This window comes from Periplaneta americana, chromosome 15, assembly GCF_040183065.1.
Source record: "Periplaneta americana isolate PAMFEO1 chromosome 15, P.americana_PAMFEO1_priV1, whole genome shotgun sequence".
Lineage (NCBI taxonomy): Eukaryota > Metazoa > Arthropoda > Insecta > Blattodea > Blattidae > Periplaneta > Periplaneta americana.
This window is the reverse complement of record NC_091131.1, coordinates 115,432,332-115,450,992: the sequence shown is the minus strand read 5'-3', so window position 1 is coordinate 115,450,992 and position 18,661 is coordinate 115,432,332. Positions and strand designations below refer to the sequence as shown.

Below are 18,661 nucleotides of genomic sequence, written 5' to 3'. Positions count from 1 at the left end.
ATAGATGAAGGAAAAATTAAAGTGATTGTAGTGATCGGAACGCGAAACCTCATGCATAGTTTTTATAAAATTCATACTAAAAACTTAACGAGTAATATTCCTGTATATAACCAAGAAACGTAATGATGTCACCTTTTAGGATTAAAAAAAAAATGCATCTTGTAGCTCGGGCGCGTAGCGCGTTTACCTGCTGATTCGAAGTTGCACTTGGACATGGATTTGATTTCCGCTTGGGCTGATTACCAGGTTTGGTTTCTTACCGAGATTTTCCCCATCTGTAAGGCGAATTATAGCCCCTATTTCGCGAAATACCAACTCGCTATCACAAAGTCCACCGACGATAAATAACGTAGTGTGGTTAAATAACAGACTTAAAAAGACTGAATCGTTTGCGCCTATTAAGCTAGGTACATATTTTGCACGTCAAACCCTAGAACGTAGTAGTCTGTTTCATTTAAATGTGTTTTTTTTGGCTTGAAGGTTTCTCTTTGTTAAATCAGTTTTCATTATAAATTATTTTACTAGTTGCATTATTCAGTATTTTAATGAGCATTCCTAAAGTGTGCTTAAAAGTATGAAATAAAATTCGAGATAGATTAGTAGAATCTGCAGATCCGTATCTAATTTTGTAAAAGGCTTTGTATGTACACTCCATTATTAAGCATTTTAGCCGAATGCCTTTAAAACGAATAGCTTAAACAGACCGTTAAGCGGTAACATCTTTCTGTGCAATTGCTTCCGTTACTTCTTAAATAACCGTGGATATACTCGACGTGTTGTACCGTCAACCACGACGTTGTACTCACTATTTCACGAGGTCGGCAACCTTGACTACCTAATTTTCTAGGTCGTATTTGAGAAAAGTTTTTGTGGAATGTATAAACACCAACATTTTTAAGAATGTTCTGACAATTCGCAGGCTCTTTTAATCTCATCGCAACAACACGAGAAATAGTGATGTATCCATTACTTGTCCTGATCAATGTTTATAAAGGAAAATTTTCTCCATCATTGATATTGTTTAATTATTCGTAATTGATTAACACCTCATTTAGCCACATAAACTGTTGAGACTTTGAAATGATATGGTGATTGTAGAGCAATGGTAGAATGAGAAACTCCGTGCGCCTTTATCTCGCAGGATCTGCCTTTAATGGAATTTCAATCCTCTTGAAATTTGTATAAAATATTTAGTCTGTCTTCGTAATGTGTTTGTTTTTGTAGCTATTTCGTGTACATTACTTTTGATATTGAATTGCAATTTTGTAATGATGATGAATTGATGATAATAATAATAATAATAATAATAATAATAATAATAATAATAATAATAATGGCAGAGGAAATTTAATATTCGGAGAAAATTCACACGAGTCTCCTAGAATCGAAATCTGGCTCTTACAAATCAGCAGCAGTTACTCGTAGTTGCAGGAGTTACTACTGGAATATTTATTTTCTGCCAACACCTCAAGAAAATGGTAAGCCTAGGTCTTCTTGGACTTCACTAGTCTTATCGCGAAGAAGTGTAGGCCTAATTTCTGATGTGGAACCCGTCAAACACTTCGCTATAACGATTGTTAGGAATTAACTAGCAGGGTTGAATTACGACGCTTGTTTTCTGAGCACTCAATTTTTGAGAGAATGTTCTTTATAATGTCGTTAGTTTGACACAAGCATCGTTATCGTCAAAGTTATTGTTATTAATTAATTATGATTTATTTAACGACGCTTGCAACTGCCGAGGTTATATCAGCGTCTTCAGTGTGTCGGAATTTTGTCCCGCAGGAATTCTTTTACATGCCAGTAAATCTATTGACATGAGCACACTTAAATGCCATCAACTGGGCCGGGTTTCGAACCCGCAACCTCGAACACAGCGTTATACCGATTACGCTACCCAGGCCGTTTCGTCCAAGTTCGAAGCTGCGAACCTTAGCATGACTCACGTCTGTAGGGTGACCATACGTCCAGATTAATTGGGATTTTCCCGTTTTTGAGCCTTGAAAAACCTGTCCCTGCTTTTTTTTTTTTTTTTTTCAATAAATAGGCTTTTGTCCCGATTTTTGGCGTAAGTTTGCAAATTACAACCTTTTTACAAGTATGCAGTTAAATTTTACCTGTAATACTTGTATACTGTCGACATGGCAGGTATTTTTCTATGCTATAAATTGTATCTATTAACAATGGAAATTTTTAGGTTGCTCCACTATCTGCTTTGTTTATCGATATAGAAAATTTTTACCGTTTTTTTATTCAATTGCCAAGTTCGGTTAGGGTTTTAATTAATTTAATGCGTATTTATAGTGAACATTAGAACTGTGTTTTACTTCTTACAATAACAGTGCCAAAGAGGCAATGTAAATTTACAGAAAAGCTTGAAAAGAAATGTCCATGTTTTAGAGCTACAGCAAATAACTATTCAGCTGAATATAACTGCAATGATTTTTATTCATTTTGCTTGCAAAACCTGAGTTGCTGAATACAGTAGCAACTTCTGCTAAGTATGATTGAAGTAAAGAAAGTAAATAAAGCCCTTTAGAAGCCTAATTTCTGACTTTAGCTAAATATTAATAGGCCAACATTTGAACATGCATTAATTTCTTCTTATTGCTATAATACTATTTTTAACAAGGATAATATGAAATTATTAACATTTGTTTCCTGTGTTACATACGTTTCATTTTGGTATGTGTATTCGTCTTATGATTAACATGGTGTCTCACTTTTTCCCTAAAGAAAGTGATTGAAGTCCCATTTTCACTCAAAGAGTTATGATCACCTACTTACGAGGAGGAATGAATAAAATCTTGGGTTTTCTCCAAGAACTCTACAGTGTACACGACCTGTGCGAGGAGCGGCCTGGAGGACATGCTTTTGGTACCCCTAGTCGAGACAGACGTCCTGACACCTGGGCGCGGGTCTCCCTCGTGTTAGTGGATATCCGTGGAAGTTCAACTCGTTGTTCTCGACTTTCCAGGTCAGGTGATTCATTTGTTCTTACGTCACCCTAATTTCTTATAAGGCGATTCGATCCGGCAACGGCAGTAGCCACTCGTTGGACCAATGGCTTCGAGTCTGGCATGACGCAAGGTGGGGCTACGTGCAGGTTCCTGCCATATCGACACCCATCATCATTAGTGGCAGGATGTTGTCGAACAATGATCGGAGTTGTGCAGGTTAAAGGAAGACGGACCTTCCGGTGAACGTACAATTTTTTTTTAACTTGGGAATATTTAAACAAAACGGCAGGTATGAAATATATACTTCCCATTGTAATTTAGTTTACCAAGTGCTGCGAATTATGTATGACGCCAGTGTGACGAAAGGAAACCGTTTTTATCTAACCATGTTTTAACTCGTGTTTCATTGCTACGTAATGAAATAATTCAATGTTTTTCGTCATAGTGCACGTTATCATAACATTCCAGTGTTTTGTTAAGTAACAAAATTCATACGATTGTTTTCCTGTCATAACATAAATACTGTCTCATAAGCATTGGAGCAAAATTTTAGTTAGTGTGTTGTAACAAGAAATTAATCTAATCTTCAAAGTAAAGTCCACTAGATTTTATGATCTTGGGCCACCTTTCAGCGAGGATTATTATCCCGCGACGGTTCCAGTTTCTGGTTTTTTGATGCGAAGGATTCGATGATGAACATTTCAACAACTTTTGGAAATTTCTTCCACGCAGAAAATGTGCCTTGGACCGAAACAGATAATAATCTGAATGCGCAAGATCAGGCCTATATGCTGAGGTGGTAGCAGTTAGGCCTATTCCTTTCATGGGTCTCGCATTGTCTTGTTGCAAGATAATTCTATTTCGATTAATTAATGTTGGATACCTCTCTTGGAACAAACTCCCGGTGAATCACACCTTCAAAATTCCATCAGATATACAACATTACTTCAGTACCATACCGATTTTGTTTAACGACGACTTTGGCAGGCCGTCGGGAATCGAGCCACTGTTTTGAGGTACTATCAGACTTGCGGTAATATTCCCATTTTTCATCACATGTGACAATCCTCCTGATAAATCTTTCGTGTATGGGATTTACGATAAAATGACGACAGGTACCTATTGTGTTGAACTTGTTCAGGTGTACATTCTACAACTTGTCTGATTTTCTAAGCGTCTTAATGTGGCGATGTCTTTTATCGTTTGAAGCACCAAGTTGTTTTGACAATCTGCTAGTGCTTTTTTTTTTTTTTTTCTTTGCGTGAATTCTAAATATTTTATAGATACGTTAGGTCTTCTAGGACGTTGAAAATAGTCATTGAAATGCTGGAATCATCGTGCTACACGCTAACTAATGACATCTTCACCCTCGACTTCACATATTCCTAGACATTCGACAGCAGCATTATAATTTTGTTTCCCGTAACTCAAAAAGAACTCTAATCTCAAACTTCATAATCTCCATTTTATATTCTTTGTTAACAATGACGACTGGCACATGTTCACAATACGCAGTAAGAACCATAGCGGCCTGTAATTGCATTACCTACTAAAGAAATTCATTAAACTTTTGTAAAACACCAAACTTAAAAAATAAATTGCCAAACGAAGTATTCTGCGTATATTCTCGCAAGAGAAACATCGAAGCCTTCTAGTCGACCTGGTTAGCGAGTGGTATAGCGCTGGCCTTATGTGCCCAAGGCTGCGGGTTCGATCCCGGGCCAGGTCGATGGCATTTAAGTTTACTTAAATGCGACAGGCTCATGTCAGTAGATTTACTGGCATGTAAAAGAACTCCTGCGGGACAAAATTCCGGCACATCCGGCGACGCTGATACAACCTCTGAAGTTGCGAGCGTCGTTAAATAAAACATAACATTTAACATTTCGAAGCCTTCTACGTAGGCTATGTTCTCTCAGGAAAGCTCTGAGTAACATGTCTGAAGCTACGTATTGCAGTTATATTAGCACGTACAAAAAAAGCTAATCTTTTTTAAAGTGTGTGGTTTGGAACATAGAAAGTAAACTATTTAGAATTTAAACTCTTTTATTTCCTTTAAAAATAATTGTATCTTTCTATTTGTTTTGTTTTTCTTCCCGTCGTTATTTAGGGATTCGTACTGCGTCATTTACATGTTTATGAAGTGTTAGACTATAAAAAAGTTTCTTAAATGTCAATCTATTGAAGAATGAGAACTTCACTTTAAATGCACCATTCTGTATCCATGTTATAAATGGTGTATAAATGCAAAGCCCGTGAACGTTGCTGCAACGAAGGTTTGCATCTTATAAAAAGCTGTATGTTCTCCTTGTAGGCCTGTTCTCACGCACTGCATAAAATAAGAAATTTAGAAAAAGTACACTTTATAGTTACCACAGCAACATTAAGCTGTCTGATAAAAGTACTAACCATAATTACGTGCAGCTGTAAAAAATGTAATAGTGAGTAGTAATGTATGAAACCGATTAACTGTTCAATGTTAGATATTTGACTTGCTCACCGTGATGACGAAAGTCTGTTCTTTTGTTGCAGTGCCTTCAGGAATGGGGAATTTCCACTGGTTTGTCTCGGTGTGACTACTAAGGTAAGAAAATAATCTTGTCCGTATATAGTGCTCACAAGTTGAAGTCATTCGCTAAGAAAAGATTGTCTTAAAACATGGGGAATAAATTACGTATAAACTTGAAGATTACGTAATATGACATTCATAGTTCGAAGAAAATTTAACTGGCATCTTCAGAATGTATAAACGTTCCATTTTGGGAGGTAACATTTGAACAATTTTCGTTCTTCGACTGTTTTCATACTCCACTCGCGATTATCTCCATATCTACAGAGTATTTTCCCGCTGATTCGAAATTTCGGGAAACCCGAACCGAAATTCCGAAATGGAAAATTCCCCAAATTTCTAGACTTGTTTAAGATGAAAAATACAGTATTTGGCAACAAAAAGAGATTAAAATCGAATGCTTTCTCCAAGAAACGAAGTTATAATAATGATTGGAAAACGAGTTTCTTAACATTATTTAAGATAACTGTTTTCTTTGTTCTTTGGGTACCTAAAGATCATTTCATTTACAAACGTAAACTGATTATATTTGTCGAACACACACGAGCATAACAGTCCCATTTCTCACTCTGGTTTACAATCTACGGATACCTGACCGTGCGTTGTGTTGCTATATTCTAGTAGTGATTTCGGGTAATCTGAAAATTTTCTGAAACGTAACACGTCAATGTCCCAATTAGTTAGAATTAGCGGTGTCCTATATGAACTTCCTATCGGACGTCAGCTTTACTGTTTTTGGACAAGGAACAATAATAGGATATTATTCTAAAAATTCTGTTGATCGCAGCCACATACATACATACATACACACACACGTACAAGTTTGGGCAGTACAAGTTCTGGACTGACTTGCTATAGGCCCTGGTATATTTTCAGTTGCCTGATTCAAAGGTCTTAACTAATCTAACTTTTGGAACATGTTGGAGCCAGTTGTATTTGTACTTATGAATTGTGTTCTGCAGATTCTTTCAATGTCTTAGTTTCTTTTATGATACACTAGTATACATTCTGCGATTCTTCCTTTCAACTGAGTAGGGCCTATATCTTTTCCTTATCTTTGTGTCAGAATGTCCAATTTTCAGTTTCATATAGAAGCGTGAAAGTGCCAATATATTACATATTCTTAATCTACAAGTTTTTTGTAGCATATTTGGTTTTATTGTATTGTTTAAAAATCATAAGATATATACAAATTGTGACAATTTAAAAATATCTTTCTCATTTTCTTAAGGTATGACATCGACTAAATATTTGAGCGTTTTAACTTGCTCTAGACAATTGAACAGTGTGATCCCAAAACGCGTTAAGTACGGTACATTTTTATGAAAGGTCTATGCTATTTTTTTTAATCCGCCTGTCTACGGGCTGAGCGAGTTTTCAAGCTACATGCAGAATAACACAAACTTTTAGACAAGGATTAGCGTTGTTTTGGAAAAAAACAAGCTTAACATTACAATGATAGAGGAGTCATACAAAAATGATCAAAATAGACTAAGCAAGTTTGGGATCACACTCTTCAGTTAAAATTTTGGGACATATTGGATTTTCTCCAATCAATGCCATCGATTTTCTTTGATATCTTTATATTGATTTAAAAATATGATGCTTCTTATTACCAGATTCAGTTGTAAATTCTACACATGGATTCGAATTATTGTTAGTAGCAGTGATAATGGTGAAATAACTAATTTTTTAATGTTCCTTTCGAAATTATGTTCTATTATTGTAATAAATTATATTTTAATAATTTAACAACTTTTTCACTAGTTGAAGCAAGTAAAGCGATAGGGTTGGAAGTAAATCCCGAAAAGACTAAGTATATGATTATGTCTCGTGACCAGAATATTGTACGAAATGGAACTATAAAAATTGGAGATTTATCTTTCGAAGAGGTTGAAAAATTCAAATATCTTGGAGCAACAGTAACAAATATAAATGACACTCGGGAGAAAATTAAACGCAGAATAAATATGGGAAATGCGTGTTATTATTCGGTTGAGAAGCTTTTGTCATCTAGTGTTGTGTCAAAAAATCTGAAAGTTAGAATTTATAAAACAGTTATATTACCGGTTGTTCTTTATGGTTGTGAAACTTGGACTCTCACTTTGAGAGAGGAACATAGGTTAAGGGTGTTTGAGAATAAGGTGCTTAGGAAAATATTTGGGGCTAAGAGGGATGAAGTTACAGGAGAATGGAGAAAGTTACACAACACAGAACTGCACGCATTGTATTGTTCACCTGACATAATTAGGAACATAAAATCCAGACGTTTGAGATGGGCAGGACATGTAGCACGTATGGGCGAATCCAGAAATGCATATAGAGTGTTAGTTGGGAGACCGGAGGGAAAAAGACCTTTGGGGAGGCCGAGACGTAGGTGGGAAGATAATATTAAAATGGATTTGAGGGAGGTGGGATATGATGGTAGAGACTGGATTAATCTTGCTTAGGATAGGGACCAATGGCGGGCTTATGTGAGGGCGGCAATGAACCTCCGAGTTCCTTAAAAGCCAGTAAGTAAGTAAGTAACAACTTTTTCACTGGTGACTTGAATCATTGTTTGCAAATTCTTTGTAGCGTTTTTAACCTTAGGAAACCTTTCTGACATAATGTTGAATTTGCCGATAACTTATTGAAAATTGGCAGCCAGTGTTGTAAAATTTGGCCTTGAGAGAACTACACATCAATTCATTTTAAACTTGTGATCAGTGTGTTTTTTCACCCATTTTAAATTGAATTTCTTAACATTACATAAACAACTCAATCCTACATAATTAGCGTTACGGCTAAAGGATGGTTCACAATAAACCGGAACCGAGAACCAGAACGAGAACTGAAAAATTGTTAAAATGTCTATATTTAAATGTGAGCATTTACAATTAACGAGAAGCTTACCGGAGCCCGGGAACGGGAACGTGAGGTTGCCCAAGTTTCAACTTTGCCGTTCTTGTTTCTGATCACAGCCTATTTACATTCATATCGATTTGCATATCCATTTTCGTTCTCGGTTTATTATGAATAAAAAATCTTCATTCACGTTCTCTGCTTCCAGTTTTCGTTATAGTTCTCGTTCCCGGTTTATTGTGGACCAGTCTTAACCAATCCACACTAGGACCGTTAGTCCGTTGACAGTTTCAGACAGTACCCAAAAACTCAGATTCGATCATTTTTGACATAGTACTATGCGAACACACGATGACACTGTATAGCGTATTGTGTTGGCGTTATCTCAACACCGGGTCTCCATGCTCAGGACACAATATAATATGTTGACAGCGAAAAAATACCCATGCTCTAGGCGAGATTCTAATTGCGATCGACTCAGCATTAAAATTGCGCCTTAGTTTCATCTGAGCCAATAAAACTTTGTACATAGATAGTTATGTTCAGAGAGCGGAACTTTGGCAGAATGTTTTTTTTTTAATGTGTTAAATCTATCTTCATTTTGAAAGTAAATCTGTACGAATTAATGCCTTTGTGGTTGAAATGTCACAGTATTATGTTGCCCTTTTCTGCCTTTTTTAAATATAAATGCGTAATTTACAAAATGGTTTTTTGCCTTTATTTGATTATTTATCTATTATTTATCAATTTATTATTAAAAATTGCCTGCAGGTATATTTTATTTCTATAACCGCTAAATGAAAGTGACTTCACCGAATGTATATTACTGTCTTTCAGTCGGTTCATATTCTCTTTTGCAACAATGAGTGCTGCCGTGCAAAAATGTATAACAGTAAGCGTTTTAATTATCGCTTGTGTTTATTTGACAAGGCAACAATGAGTGCGGGCCTAATGTTGCTTTAACGGTTATTTTTCTTTCAGTTTTCATTGCGACGTTGTTGTAGCTAGCAGCAAGATGCCGAAGTTCAGTGTTTCTTTACGCAGTAAATTGTAAAGTTACGTTAATACTTTTGGATCCGACGTATTTGTACTGACGGTAAAAGTACTTACATGCAAAATATGTGAGCAGTCAGTGAACTATGAAAAGAAATATTTCATATCGCAACATATCAGTACACATCAAACACAAAAATGCACTTTCGAAGGCTACTGGGAAGAAGATTTCTTTGCTTCCAACAGTAATTGCAACATCGAGTCGAAAATCTCAATTTGCATTCGAATTATGTACCGTAAAGCTTTTCTGGCCTTTGTGGAAAATGCAAGGTTGTGGATCTAGTGCAAGGTTTTTGTAATTGCCTTTTATTGTGTATTTTAGCTATTTATAATGCCTTTTTGCCTGCCTGTTTTAGCTATTTGATGCCTTTTTGCCTGCCTTTTTTAATTATTTATAATGCCTAAACTTTCTGTCTCTGCTTATGTTACTCTTCGGCCTGAATCTTCCAATTACAATTAGCTTTTCTGTATGTAATTCATGTAGCTTGCTCTTAACGTATACACTAAGTTTGTGCAGTACTTCAGGCCTTTGACCCGATCCCATTTTATAACTGACATTTTTGACAGCACGTGGTGAAATTCTCATAAGACGTTGGACTTAGGATAGATAAACTTCCATGCCCAAGAAAGAATGAGAAAGCTAACCATGGTTTCCAGGTTGCTTTGATACTGTAGCAGTCATTGCGAACACCGCTGCTAACAAATAAATATCGAAACACGATCATATTTAATTCGTTGCCGGATTAGGTGCACTTTATATCTTAAGAGGATTGAGTGTATCATAAAAGGTTTTTGTGTCAGATTTTAGATTTTCATATTCGCGTGACTTCGGATTTCCATAATTTTGGAGTCAAGGGGAGAGGAGGAAGAGCGTCGTGTTTTTTTAGGTGATTATGTCGTTGATTCGAGTTTCTGACAGACAGTTTCCTGTTCAGACGAAAAGGACTTCCGTTCGTATAAGACTTTATTAAACTGTCGCATAAAACCATTTATATTTTTCGTGTTCATATAATTAATGTATAATTACTTTACGTTTCAAATTATTTCTGAGAAATAAAAGCTGACTGAAGTCCTTCCCCCTCTCCCCTCTTATTCCGCCTCTTTTATCTCCCTTTGCTGATTCTTCTCTCACGGCTTCGCTGTCCAATGGAATTGCGGACGTTAATTAGAACTTTTTATTAGAAGCGCTGTCTTAGTTATTTCCATAAAGGTACAACATTGGCATACCCCTCCCGCTACCTTCCTTTTCTGCTAGCTCGGAAATAAATGCTTGGCTGTTACAAGGTCAGGCTCTCCTGGCAGGCACCTTTTTTAGTGAGGAAGGCAGTTGCCTTTTCAGTAACGTGTTCTTTGAGCATTGCATCTATGAACATCTTCTTTTAAGCTCCCATTTAGAAGTTAACATTTTTCAATTTGCGTATTTAAATTTACTTTTTCATTGTTAAGCGATTTTTTATTTATTTGTTTGTTTGTTTGTTTATTTATTTATTTATTTATTTATTTATTTATTTATTTATTTATTGGGGCGAAATTTAGTGTGTGAAAAAAATATTGCCCGAATTCACAAAATTCATCTGCCGGAGATCGAGTTACAGACGTCGATTGATAGCTGAAAAGTAATGGGTTGATCTAAGTCTATTCGTGTATCGTTAATTGATTTGGACACTTCGCTGAATTTCCACATTATAGATACTGCTTCTCTTTATAGTTGTTTCATTAAATAAGATGTATTAAAATAAGCAAACATTTTATTTCAATCAAAATAGTTGAACCTGTTGTCGGATTTGCACAAAAGAAGCAAATGTGCTTAGGTTGCAGTTAAGCCAAGAAACAAAAGTGCCATTGTAACAAGCAGAGGATACCCTCGCTGGTTCTCAGAACCCGCGTTAGGCAACACTGACAGGCATAAGTTTATTGCTATTTAACTTGTAAGAATATTCCTTACAAACCGATTTGTCAAATTATTGCTTTTCTCTGTCGTCAGATAGTTATACTATGTATTAACCATATATCAAGATATTTAAGAACGTTGCATAATCTCCAGCACCCAAAAACTGTTGACAATTGCTGTTTTGATGTTCATTTTCGAACTCAACAGACCTTAAATTAGCAGAAATTGGTGGTTCATGTGTCTGGTGCAGGATATGCAAATTACAACGTAGGCTATTACACAAATAGAGCACGAGAAAAGCTATCAGGTGCGTAGAAAGTGAGGTTAAATACGGATAGAAAACTACTAGTACGGATTCGTTTGCCGGAGAATATGTCTTTGTTCTATGCTTAGGAATTTTTCTTTTCTTTTTGGAAAATATTTTCTACAGTAACGCGTAGAAGGTTGCATCAGCGGGGAAAACTGCTGTGTCACAAAGCCCCTGCGTGTTGCGCCATCCGCATTACTCGACTGCGCCAATATGACGATTACGTCGGATTCTTGGAACTGCTTGATGTTTCCAGGCCTCTCGAAACGTCTTTCTTCTGAAACATGACAGCAGAATTATCTCTCGAAGCAGAGTGTAGTGCGTTCCTGATAATAATTATGTGAATGTAAAAATCTGGACAGATTGGACTTATAACTTGATGAGAGTAACGCTTTAGTAATAATTTCACAATAATTTATCAGAAGAATGTTTGTGGGAAGCACAGTGTCATAGAATTGATAAGAAAGAACTCTGGGAACTACGTACAGTATGTAGTACAAAGAAAGTGTGTAATGTTGAATACTTGTATTATTTCGTATGTTTTAGTAAATAAAAGTCTGACTTAAAAGCTCTTGAGTATTGAATGCTCTAGGCTTGTATATTATTATTATTATTATTATTATTATTATTATTAGGCTCCCCAATAATACTTGGTCTACAACATTTTTTAAATGATTTTTATAATATGAATGCCCTAAATTCAAATCTGGTTTCAGTTTACTCTATCGGAATAGATTTTTGAACAGTATCAAAACAAATGTAGTAATGTATTTAACATTTTAATGAAATGCAACTATTAAAGACATAAAGCCGAGGCAAAACTGAATAAATATATTGAAATATGAGAGCTATGTTTCAATAATTGTGAATTTCAAACCTTCGTTCACACTTGCTGAGAAGAAAACTTCTTCCCCCCCCCTCACGAAACCCGGATGTGTTCATCACTAGTGTCTTTCTTCAAACACCAACAGTAATCGGCCATCATTGACACATTCCAGTGACCTTGATAGCGGGTTTCCATCGTTTTAATGTCTTTATGAAACCGCGCACCTTGTTCTTCACTCCCCGCACCAAGATTCGCAGGGAAGTAATCAAAATGGCTTTTTAGAAAATGCACTTTAACACTCATTTTAATATGGAGTAGTGGAAGAAAGACATTAGCAGGAGAAACCAATAGTTCATTCTATACATTTTTTCCTCCAGGAACTAAATTGCTCCTGCGGAAACAAGTAGAAAACAGGGAATCAGGAGTGGAAGGAACTCGAGAGAAAATTATGAACCATTTTTATTACGTTTAAATCTCTCAGAAAATTTATTTTATGCATTGTTCAACGAAGAGAAATTAAAACTAGTATTTTCTAGAATACCAATTTCTGAAAAACTATAGCCTGATGAAAGAAAACTAAGGCTGGTTTGAGATATTCCACGTGGTAAGGAATCAGAAAATATGAACAGTTTTCATTCAGCAAAAATTGTGCATAGGCTTACATCGATATAGCCGTTCACTCTGGTGGAAATGTAAAGAAAGACATTCACCATTATTAAAATGTATTAATCTAAGTATATTGATACAACGCACGTGGAACGGACAGTTACAGACACGGAATTGAAAAATGGGCAGAGTCTTGGTACCTGTCCTCCATGCAGGCAACAAGCTTTCGCAAGACTGTCTACAAGTAGCTTACATTTTAGACACTCTTGTTTACTGCACATGAGCAATTCGTTGTATCTGGAACTTATTAAAATTAGGTGGATCAAATTTTGTTTCTGGGTCTGTACCTATCGTAGCACAGCTGTCAGTGGTAGCCTTCCTCTAGTAAATAGTCCACAAATACTGAACATCTTTCTACCATTCCTGGAGCACCAGAATTTGATTCTATAACAAAGAACGACATTATAGACGCTACTCACACATCACATAATCATAATCTTTGTACTACAGGTAACCGTAAATATTGCAAATTTATAAAAAAAAATATGCGGTTCATTCTCGTTAACTGTTAGCTTTCAAGTTAGGAATAATAATAATAATAATAATAATAATAATAATAATAAATGACGAAACGTGTTCTCGTAAAGGCGTCATTTCAAAATCGGGAGAAAACTTGCAAATACAAGTCGCTCAAAATCATACTCGCACAGAAAATTGCAAGTTTTATACCTGCAATTTTGTCCACAAGTTTCTAAATTTTGCATATTTTTGAAGAGAAATGGATATGAGTAATTACCACCCATTGTGTGAAAATCATAAAATTTGTAATGATTCACATTCAAGAATTTTATTGAGCCTCAGGACGTGCTCTATCTGTCGTTTGTGAGTACGAAACAAAATTTGACATTAAGAGGTAGCGACATTCTCGTGTCATGTTGAGCTTGGCGTTTACGAAGACCAAAAATATACAAGACCAGGAAGAAGATGTCCTACTCATATTGATAGACTCCGTCCATTTTTCCCCGGATTCGAATTTTGATCCGCTGTGTTCCTAATTGAAAGCGCTAATATCATTTTTTTAATGAGCTTTCTGGAAAAGTTTATATTCCGTTTAAATTGTGTATAGTCATTGGATTATGAAATAATTCAGAATATTATACTGCCACAGTATTTCCAAAGCCCACATTTGGTTCCTCTGGTCTTTTTTTGTTACTTTGTGGCACTCCAAGACGTGACCTTTATGGCGTAGAGCGTAGAGAACATTTCATTGAGCGAATTAACTAATGTATTTCATAAAATTTGTTAATAGAAGGTTTTGTATACAGACACGGGCAATAAATATGGCGCCACTCATTTGGTATTCATTTTCGTTATTTTTGTGTGCAGTAAAACTTTACACTTTCTCCTAAACACCGGCCCCCTCCGTACCCTTCCGCTTAAGGGCAACCTGCTTTCATTTTACTAACTAATCCAAACTGGAAGTTACTCTTATATTTTAACGATTCACATTACTAGTTTATATACAGAAATGTGGGGGCTGGTTAGTAAATGCTGCGAATTCTGATAATGAGGTCAATAAAGGTAGCAACTAAAAGGTTGACTTTGAAGTTATATTATTCGTTGCTGTTAATTTTATAATCCTTTGATTTGCTTTTAATGTGCTACCAATAAGATGATTATTTCATTGTAATTGTGCAACTTTGCTACTAGGCCTAAACAATTCCACTTTTTTCTCCTCACAGCCGCAAAATTCTCTTTACATTGAAAATTAGTAAGCTTATAAAACAAATAACAAACGATGTTAAATTTATAATTGAAGAGCAAATGAATGCTACATTAATGTCAGCGCTGTGAGTGTGAAGAAAATGTATGACAAGCGTTAGGTCAAAATTCGTTTGTAAACACTGAGACGACCCGGGTTCCAACCCCGGCGTCGGAGCGAATTTTTCTCCTCAAATAACCATTGTTACCATAACAGATGAATTCTGTAGGACCAAAAATTAATCTTTACGTAGATTCTTCGCCCAACAGTGCATAATACAGTGGAATCCCGGCCACCAAGTCACTAAATTGAGTGCGTTCCTTGTATAATGACAGTTGTAAACATATAGGCTACGTCGAACATGGAGTAAGGCCGCAAAGGGAAAAACACTGGAGGAGGGGGATTCGATCCGGTGCTGTGGATTGAACTTCGGCGTAGTTCAGTGGTTAGAGAGCAAGACCTACAGTAGTAAGTTATTTAAAATAGCCTAATATACGTGTTAAAAGAGTAATCAAGAATGATGATAAACATTTTAATTGTCGATACAAATAATGCCCATTAATAATGTTGGCAGACTCATTGTTGTTGCGTTCACTTGTTGTTACGTGTTGCATTAAAAATAAAAATAATAGCATATTTTATAAAATACGGAAACTATATATTATGGGTAGATATCTGAAGAGGGAAAAATGTTGCCCCTTGCAGGGACAAATTAATACCTTTTCAGCAGATTGTCGGGGGGGGGTGATCCCTGGCATGTCCCCATCAATTCGCACCCCGGTGATATATATCTATTGCAAATAAAAGTAGGTCTAAAATGTCAACTATAGGCCTAAATTGGTCACCTCTGTTTTGTGCAAAACTCAGTCTTTTTGCTTAGCGTAGCAGAGTTGCAGCAAAGAGCTCGTCACGAGGCGCATCTATTATTCAATTCATTGCATAACACTGGTCACGAGTTTGGTTTTCATATTCTGCATATCATAGAAACCATTTCGTCACAGCGAAAGATCCGAAAGAAGCCGATGTAAGAACATGCCCATTTTTAAACCAAATATTTATTTAACGGCATTTTTAAACTAGACTATTCCAGAATCGGTATTGATACGTCGATGGAGGTTTAGAAGCGCATATGAAGTGCTCGGGAAAAACTTGATTGAAGTCAAATCCTTGGATGAGGTAAGATCAGCTGTACAAAATGTTTTTCGGAGTTGGTGAGTGAATATTACAGCGATTTTTTTCTTTTCCATTTGTTTTTGCTTGGAGAGTCTGTAGCTGAGTCTCTTTTCTATTTACATTAGATTGCACTACAGTTTCTAGTTTATTTTCGTTCTTAAAATGTGTACTTTCTTTCCCGTTTAGTCCACCAAAGACCCGTTCAGTATCAATCGAAATGTTGCAAGACGTTAGCCCGCAAACTTCAGTAAAGTAGGGAAAATAGGAGAGGAATGCTTGCTGTACATTTTGCGTGTTATTTCTTAAGTCAAGAACAGCGAGCCCTAGCTTTACTTTCATTCCCCATCTACTAAAAAAATCATACTAAGGATTTTTATCCGTTCTTAAAAATCCATTGCCCTCGGCCGTGTTTCAGTGGATGAACTGTTAAGATTATAGGTGAGGAAAAATACGTTGAATGAGTGTGACGGGGGGATCTAAGTAATCGGGGAGAAAGAACTACTCCGTAGTAACTTTATCGCCACCAATCTTGCAAAAAACTATGTCGAATTTCAATATGTTTTAGAGCACATTTACATGTAGGTATTGTGTTATGATCTTCTGGTTGTAGAGGGTTCAATATCTCTGTTAAAATTCACTTCTGCCAATATTTTGGGCTTTCCCAACCTGATTGATAATAGACTATCGAAACCACAACTAATGTGACATGTAGCCAGCACGTTGTGGGATACTCTTCACATATAATCAGTGAACTCTCTTAATTGAAGAGGCTTCTCCTTTAAATATGATGTGAAGTTAGCAGGAAGATACGTTTTATTAAATGGAAAGAACGGAACCCGAAGCACTCGGGAGGAAACTGTGTACCCAAGTTACAATTCGTCACAAAATCACATTTGCCTAGAATTGAACAATATGTCCGTTGGAAGAGCTTATTTCTTTACTCTGAGAAATTAGTTTTATTTATTAAAAATCTTGCGAGATGTCTTACATCGAACCTCAGCCTCTTTAGTGAAGACCCGTGAACTATGCCATGGACGAGCCTTCGTTGCAACTAACTCATATTTATATATGCTTAGTTATACAGAGTGATTTATATAGAGGATGATTCACGAGGATTTATCGTTCCTTAAGGAGCTTATTTCCGAAGACATTTTGAGCAAAATATGTATATAAACATGTGTCCTAATCTTAATATTTTCAGAGTTACACTAATTTGAAGTTGTTAGTAAAATATATTTTTTATTTAGTTTTAGGGATAAAAAAGTATTACAAAAAGGGAATGAACTATTCAGAAGTGTCATTTTTTAAATTGGCTGGTGTTCTGAAACTAAAAATGTGTTGTTAATTGCTTTATACAGATTTTGTTTTACAATTTTTAACTAAAAATTACATCATTCTTACGCACTTATCACAAAAATTGTTTCAAATCATACGACTTTAGAAACTTGATTCTTTAGAGTTTAATTATGCATCCTAATGTACAGTCTTAAAGAATTTACAAGAGTGGTGTGATTTGTAACAATTTTTGTGATAAATGCGAAAGAAAATGTGATTTTTTAGTTAAAAATCGAAAAAAAAATTGTACGAAGCAACTATGGAATTCACAACACATTTTTAGCTTCAGAATATTAGCTAATTAAAGAAATGATACTCCTAAATAGTTCATTCTTTATCTGTAATATTCTTTTACCTTAAAACGCAAGAATAATGGTATTTTACAAACAATTTGAAATTGGTGTAATTCTGAAAATATTGTGATTAGGGCAAATGTTTATATGACATTTTTTGCTCAGAAGTCTTCGGAAATAAGCTTCGTAAGGGACGGTAAATAATCGTGAATCACCCTATAGAACTAACATTTCTTTTTTTCTGTATTTCAAAACGAATGATGCTAGCCACAATTTGTTATACCTCAAATGTGCAGTATCTTTGGAAGATTACTAACCTCTGTAGCAAATGTTGAAAATTCTTTATTTATTCGGCTGGAAATTCACCATTTTTAACGCCAAATTAAGCAGGAGTTTTGATTCCCTGTCACGAGGTGCGCAGATGTTTATTTTTTATTTCTAATTGTTGGCAGCTGTTTTCGACATTTTGTTTTAGTCCCTGAAAATGCAGTACGCATTAAATCAACGGCTCTTCCTTGTGAAGCAATTCTGGATTACGAATTCAATCCCCCCCAAAGAAACGCATTACTGGAACTGGTAAACAAATTGGAAACAACTGGATCTCTAGGAAGTGAAAAATGCAAACATCGTTCATCTAGGCTGCCCACGGTTGTTGTGGCCAGTAATATGGAACGACGCAGGATGGAGGACATTTTCAACATTTGCTATAGAGATTAGTAATCTCCCAAAGATACTCTGTATTTGAAGTATAATAATTTGTGGCTAGCATCATTCGTTTTGAAATAAGAAAGAAATGTGTTAGCTCTATATAAATCACTCTGTCGCTTGGTTGCAGTATTATGACAGCAAGATTGCAACGCTAGAGGGGGCCAGGGAAGGTTATGCTGTTGGGTCAATCATGAGATAGGATATAACTAGGATCACATGGCATTGACTATTTGCTGACGTGGTAGCAGTTCCTACGAGTCATTCATATTCTCGAATGAACTTTCTAATAAGTAGGAAGGTCAGCAGATATTTTCAAGCAATATCCGTGTGCATA

At 35.8% G+C, this 18,661-nt stretch overlaps 1 long non-coding RNA gene across 2 annotated transcripts in view; it reads left to right on the top strand.

Annotated features, from left to right (window-relative positions):
- LOC138715272 (uncharacterized) overlaps positions 1-18,661 on the top strand; it is a 126,007-nt gene that overhangs the window by 48,165 nt on the left and 59,181 nt on the right. For both annotated transcript variants that reach the window (XR_011336210.1, XR_011336209.1), the window contains exon 3: positions 5,493-5,544. This is a non-coding gene — a long non-coding RNA (uncharacterized lncRNA). The remainder of the gene's footprint in view (positions 1-5,492; positions 5,545-18,661) is intronic.